This window comes from Panthera onca, chromosome C2 (genome assembly GCF_046562875.1).
Source record: "Panthera onca isolate mPanOnc1 chromosome C2, mPanOnc1 haplotype 2, whole genome shotgun sequence".
Taxonomy (NCBI): Eukaryota; Metazoa; Chordata; class Mammalia; order Carnivora; family Felidae; genus Panthera; species Panthera onca.
Genome location: NC_138347.1, coordinates 60,050,577 through 60,056,523, shown reverse-complemented (window position 1 = coordinate 60,056,523; position 5,947 = coordinate 60,050,577).

Below are 5,947 nucleotides of genomic sequence, written 5' to 3'. Positions count from 1 at the left end.
TCTGTGATGTCTGATAAATGTCAAAGAAAACCCTGCACTGTGTTGAATACTGAGATCAGCAGTTTTACTAGTCATTGTTTACTTTTGGCCATACTCTTTTATTTACTTTCACATATCTTTAAGATCTAACTTAAAACATTAAAATAGGCCAAGGGCAATCAAGGCCTCCTAATTCAGACCTTTTGGAACTTGCTAGAAATACTGCTGACTTTCTGCAGTTCCGTCTCAATGAGAGAAAAAGTAAGATCCAAGGAGAGGTCTTACTTAAGTTGTGAAGTTTTAAATGTAGTTGTTGAAAACAACTGACACTTTTAAGCTATGGTCTAATCAGTAGTGTGCATTGACTACAGGTAATGTATATTTAAAATTTTTTTTGTTATGAAGGAGTTTAGTCATTGAGTTTTGGGAATTACTTAAATTCTTTCTGAGTACCAAAAACAAATTTAAAATGTTGTCGTTTAACTGTATTCATTGTCTTAGAAGTTGTAATTAGAATTTTGCTTATTCAGGAAACAGGGGTGATCTTTGCCCCATATGTCACAGTTATCGTTGTGTAGCCCATCATCCCAAAATTTAGCAGCCTAATCACTAATGTGTATAGTCACCCACAGTTTTCTAAGTCAGTAATCCAAGAGCATCCCAGCTGGGTGGTTCTGGCTTGCGGTATCATCAGGTTGCAGTGAAACTCAGCCAGGGTTGCATCATTGAAGGCTTGACTAAGGCTGGAGAAGCAGGCTCTAAGATGACTTGCTCCACCGAGTCACTGAAGGGACTCAGTTTTTCACTGTATGGGTGTCTCCATAAGACTGCCTGGGTGACAAGCGGTGCCTGCCTTCCTCTAGAGCAAATGATTCAAGAAAGTAGACACCATACTCTTGTATGACCTGTCTTCAGAAGCAACATATCATTTACTTCTGCCACATTCTGTTGGTCACACAGACCAACCATTGTACCATCCTGCTACAGTATGGGAGGGGAATACACAAGGATATAATTAGCAGGAGGTGGGGATCACTGTGGACCTCCAACCACATTATGCTTGGAGAAAATGTTGGGCTTTGTTGACAACCAAGGCAAGGTAGTTGGAAAGCTGCTTACTCTCTGAAGGGTTTAGTTTCCTAAATAGGGGTTAGAATGTACTGTAATTTACCATTCAGAGTGTAAAATAAAAGAGCAAGTGGGCCTAAAAGTTCTGTTAATGGTTGAATTTGGCAGGGGCTGGGGTAGGGGGGCGGGGTGTATAGTAATCTTCCTAGGGTGTGCTTTTCTAGCTGGGTGATTTGAACATTCCTAGAAGTTGGGTGCAGCAGTGATAAGGAGTGGTGAGCCTACAAGAATTTTCAGGGAATAAATCATGGCAGATGGTTCTGGATTGGATTTCCCTTATAAGGCTATACTGTAGGAATTAAGTCCCAGTTTATGATACAACCAAGTAACAGCCATATGGGGGAAAAAAGGCCTTGAGTCAGAGTTTTAAATGTTGATGTAGTTATCTTGATAGAACATTGGGGAATGTGAAGCCAGAAAATAATCTGTTATTGGGGAGAAATTCTCAACCTTTCCAATTCTCCAAAACACTGGATTCCTTAGGTAGAAATCATTTATCTAGAATCAAAGTCTACTCCGGGAATGGTTGGGAGCATAAAGTTATTATGAAGCAGTCGCTACTTAAACAGCATAGAAATTACCTTTAAAAAAAAAAAAAAAAAGTAATCTCTAAAGAAAGTAATCGCTAGACCCAACATGGGGCTCAAACTTAGAACCCAGAATTCAAGAGTTGCATGCTCTACTGAGCCAGCCTGGTGCCCCCAGCATAGAATTTAAATTGAAGAATTAATGGCCTGTTTTCTATTAATTTCTGATGAAAGCTTAAATCCACCATTTGGGAAGCTACCCTAACAGGAGGAAATACTTTGCAGTTTATGAACTTTGATATTCTTGATTTACTGAAACTAATTTACCACAAAGTTTTCTATAAAGATTTGAGCAATCATTCAAATGCTGTTTGTCACTAGCAGTCTCCTGAAATATGCTAAAACTCTTAGGTACCATATGCTTAAGTGAAATTTGAATACACAACTTGAAATTATTATATATAACAAAATCTGGTAGGGTGAGAGCTTTATAATAGCACCCTTAAAGCAGTTTCACAACTTTCTTTGTCCTTCTCTTCCTCAGTGAGAAAGCTATCTGCCTTTTGCTGATTAAAAAAAAAAAGTTACAAATTGTTCCTACTAATTTATTGAGCACCTACTATTGTAAGCTCTAAGAATATGTCAGTGAGCTAGGCAGATAAGACTTGGGGCCTCTAACAGGAAGTAAAATTCTAATTATTTGGAATTCATGTCTAAGTAGAGTCCTGCCTCTTTACTAAAATAATGATTAGAGCCTCCGAGGATGTTGACTTTACCTTAACTTTGGAAGGAATTTGGAGTGGAATATTTCCTTATACAGACTTGCTTTCTCATAATAATAATAGTTTAAATGAAAAAACAAAACTAATTCCCATAGAAGAGCCGAGACTAAAAGTATGAGAGGGAGTGCAAAAGACTAAAAGGAGGAGGAGTGCAAATTAGGAATATGCAACAGAAACCATCTAGTTTACATTGTAGAGATTCTGCTTGTCTCGGTGGACTCAGCCTATTCCAGTCTCAACCTCCTGGAGGAAGCTACAATTTAGAAACAACAGACTAGCCCAGACTGGCATCTTAGCTGGAGATCATACTATCAGCCAAATTAGGCATGACCTTCCACACAGCTGACCTTTTGCACCAGACTCCTAAGCGGGAACTTCTGCATCCCTCCGTCTTCCTTCATCATTTGGTTTCTGAGTGTTAACACAGGCTTCTTCAAACCCTGATAACTGATGCTAGGAATGACCACCTATTGGAGACTTGATTCAATTAATTTATTTTACATATAAGCAAATCTACATGACCTTTGTTTACGCTTTGTGCGAGATTCCTCATACCTCGTCTTACATACTAGGTTGTAGTTAAAACACTGGTAACTCCTGCAGTTGTAACTACCACAACTATTCCATACTTACTGGCTTCTCTAGAGTTTGGGGGAAAATATTTAAGACAATTTGACATTGGTTCTCAATACAAAATGAATAATTATTGTTAATATTGTTCTTTTTGTACCTAAGTGTGAAAAAAAGCACTGTAAATGTTAAAATGCTTTGGAATTGAAAAACCCAAGATATCTGAACATTTCAATACAGAGCAAACTAAGTTTAATAAAAGCTAGATACAAATATAAGCAGCATTCTGCCTGCACTCACCAGCTAGAAAATGGAAAACTATCACAAAGGATGAGTAAATTAGTAAAATCTATGAGTTGTATATATACAAGACATGAAGTTCTTTGGAACTTAGTGAAAAAATTAATGGAAGAAAAAGTGATGGTATATAGCACATTCATGGATGTAAAGAATATAAAGTGCCTCTAAAAATGCAGAACAGGAAAGTCTAACAGGCATATTCAGGAAAATTCCGGAAATCACAAAGTTTTAAAAAAATACGGTCAGAGTGGAGCAGCTGGGTGGCTCAGTCACTTGAGCCTCTGACTTTGGCTCAAGTCATGATCTTGCAGTTTGTGGGTTTGAGCCCCTCATCGGGCTTTTGCCCCTTCCCCACTCGCTCTCAACAATAAACATTAAAAAATTTTAAAATATGGTCAGATTTAAGCAATTACAAATGTATATAGTAAAAAGACTGGAAAATGTTAGTTAAGAACTTACTCTTTAAAGAGCTCATATCTAAGAAAAACATTGAGATTTTGATAATAAAAACAATTTACAGAGGAAATTATCACAAAGGAAATATAACTGGGGTACCCAGGTGACTCAGTTGGTTAAGCATCCAACTTTAACTCAGGTCATGATCTCACGGTTCGTGGGTTTGAGTCCCGTGTCAGGGTCTGCTGACAGCTCAGAGCCTGGAGCCTGCTTTGGATTCTGTGTCTACCTTTGCCCCTACCCCGCTCATGCTCTGTCTTTCAAAATTAAACATTTTAGCGAATTTAAAAAAAAAAACCCAAAGGAAATATAATTAATGATGGAAAAGGGAATTCTAATAAATAGGCAATTTATAAAACTATGCTTTATTTTACCTAATGCTGAGAATTTGGAAACATTTATGTCCTGCCAGGCCTAACCTACTTGCTTGCACTGGATTCACTCATTGCTTTAACACATATCGAAAGTTTACCATGTATCAGGCACCGATCAGTGCTCCGTACATCTTATTTAATTTACACAGCAATCTTTGGTGGTAGGAAACTTTCATTAGCTTCATTTTACAGTTTTAGAAACAGGCTTAGAGAAGGTAACTTTCTCAAGGTCATAACTAGTTAATGAGCTAAGCTGGGATTAGGGTCCATGTTTTGTGACTCCAGAGCTCAAGCCATAACCACTCACAACTTAAGTTTGGAGAAATAAATCTTACTGACATAATTACCAAGTGGGGGGAAGTCACCTGTATAATAATGTTCACAATGAATAAGTGGAAGCCACCAAAATGCTGAATGATAAGGGTAAGTATGTCAATATTACGTAGCTTTTAAACAATATGATTAAAGTGGAAGAAGGCAAGATACAAAATTGTACACAATGAAGAATAGATGGGACAAATAGAAAACCAAGATGGAAAGAAAAGCCACATCACTACAGAACTTACTGACAGTAAAAGGATATTGCCAACAACTTTATTCATAAACAATTTAGGGGTGCCTGGGTGGCTCAGTCAGTTGAGCACCTGACTTTGGCTCAGGTCATCATCTCCTGGTTCATGAGTTTGAGCCCTGTGTCGGGCTCTGTGCTGACAGCTCAGAGCCTGGAGCCTGCTTCAGGTTCTGTGTCCCCACCCCACCCCCACGCCCTCTGCCCCACCCCTGCTTGTGCTCTGTCTCTGTCTTTCAAAAATGAATAAACATTTTAAAAAGTTAACAAAAATAAATTCAACAATTTAGACGACATTTCAAAATTTTTTGAAAGACACAAATCACTCAGGACACGTGAAGAAATCGAGTGTAGCAGTTCTGCAAAAGGTTAAACATAGAGTTACCATATGACTCAGCAATTCCATTCCTATATATATACTTAAGGGAACTGAAAACATATGTCTACCCAAAAACTTATACATGAATGTTTATAGCAGTGTTATTCATAGTAGCCAAAGAGTAGATGAAACCCAAATGGCCATTAACTGATGAATGAATAAACAAAATGTACCATATCCCTAAAATGGAATGTCAGCCACAATGGGTATATTGTATGGTATGTGAATTATAACTCAATAAGCTGCTTATATAGGTTATATTGCATATCACATATCTAATAAAGAATATGTATCCCAGGGGCACCTGGGTGGATCAATCAGTTGAGCAACTGACTCTTGATTTCGGCTCAAGTCAGAATCCCAGGGTGGTGGGATCGAGCTTTGCATAGGGCTTGGTGCTGACAGCACAGAGCCTACCTGGGATTCCCTCTCTCCTCTCTCTCTGCCCTCCCCTGCTTATGCTCTCCTTCTCAAAATAAATAAATAAACCTAAAACTCTTGGGGTACCTGGCTGGCTCAGTCAGTAGTGCATGTGACTCTTGATCTCAGGGTCATGAGTTTGAGCCCAATGGGCTTGTAGACATTACTTAAGAAAAAAAAAAAAAAAAAGACTTCAAAAAAAAAAACAAAAAAAAACCCTTGAAAACTCAATAAGTAACAAAACTCAATAAAAATGGCCAAAGATTTTGAACTACAGTTCACAAAAGATACATGAATGGCTAGTAAGTACATGAAAAGATGCTCAGTATATTAGTTGCTAGGGAAATGCAAATTACAGTCACAATGACATACCACTACACACCTATCAGAATGACTAAAATTTGAAAAGAATCACCATACTAAGTGTTGACAAGGATATGGTATGATTCAGATTTCAAACCTGC